The 1,165-nt window shown below is 40.3% G+C and overlaps 1 pseudogene across 1 annotated transcript; it reads right to left on the minus strand.

Moving 5' to 3' along the window:
* Positions 1-533: 533 nt before the first annotated feature.
* Positions 534-888, minus strand: LOC309857899 (H/ACA ribonucleoprotein complex subunit 3 pseudogene; annotated as a pseudogene). Its single transcript has one exon. The product of its transcript is annotated as an H/ACA ribonucleoprotein complex subunit 3 pseudogene (transcript).
* Between the last annotated feature and the right edge of the window lie 277 nt (positions 889-1,165).

Here is a 1,165-nt window from a genome sequence, read left to right on the forward strand (position 1 = left end):
TTTTATTGTGATTTGAATTTTGTTTGCTAATATTTATTGTGAATTTTTCATCTATGTTCAGAGAAGATATTGGTCTGTGGTTTTTTGTTTTGTTTTGTTTTGTTTTCCCTTGTAGTGTCTCTTTTTTAAAAAGATTTTATTTATTTATTTGACAGAGAGAGATCACAAGTAGGCAGAGAGGAAGGCAGAGAGAGAGGAGGGGAAGCAGGTTCCCCGCTGAGCAGAGCGCCCAATGCGGGGCTCGATCCCAGAACCCCCGGACCATGACCTGAGCCGAAGACAGAGGCTTTAACCCACTGAGCCACCCAGGCACCCACCTTGTAGTGTCTTTATCTGGCTTTGGTATCAGGACAATGCTGGCCATGGAAAATGAATTTGGGAGTGTTCTTTCCTCTTCAGTTTTTTGGAAGAGTTTGATAAGGATTGATGTTAATGCTTCTTTAATTTTTTTTAGCTTTTTCAAATCATTTTAATAACCTAGCAGTGATTCAAATTAGGGAAAGAAAATTCAAACTTGTTTCCTTAAGAGGGAGGCTACCATAACTGCTCTGCACAAGCACGATCAAGGGAAACGATGAAACCGGATTCCAAACAGCAAGGGTGGTAAGAAGGCTTCAAGGCTCACAGTTTGAAGAGCTTGGTTTGGGAAAGTCTCTGAGGGGTAGCAGAAGAAACGTGAAGCTTAAGAGACCCTCAGAGGACAGGGCGCTGTTGCTGGGTCATGAGCACCTTGAAGCATTTCTTGATGGTGATTCGGTGTCGAGAATATTTGTCATCTGGGGAGAACAGAGCAGGATGCGCCGAGCAGGTCTGTTGTCTCACAGGGTCAAGCTTCTTCAGAGTATAGACTTGGTCTCCCTGCTCATTGAGGTACTACTGGAGAAACATGACAACGCTGAAAGGAGATGTTCCCAATGCTTCTTTAATGTTTGGTAGAATTCAACCAATATAATTATCTGGTGCTGGTCTTCTTGTCATTGAGAGGTTTTTGATTAATGATTCAGTGTCTTTATTCATTCTTGGTGTGTTCATATTTTCTATTTCTTCATGATTCAGTCTTTATAGGTTATATGTTTCTATGAATTTATATATTTCTTTTTGGTTTCCAATTATTGCCATATAATGGTTCATAGTAATCTGTTACGATATTTGTATAGTTGTGGTG

The sequence above is a fragment of the Mustela nivalis genome (assembly GCF_964662115.1).
Source record: "Mustela nivalis genome assembly, contig: HAP1_SCAFFOLD_1523, whole genome shotgun sequence".
NCBI lineage: Eukaryota > Metazoa > Chordata > Mammalia > Carnivora > Mustelidae > Mustela > Mustela nivalis.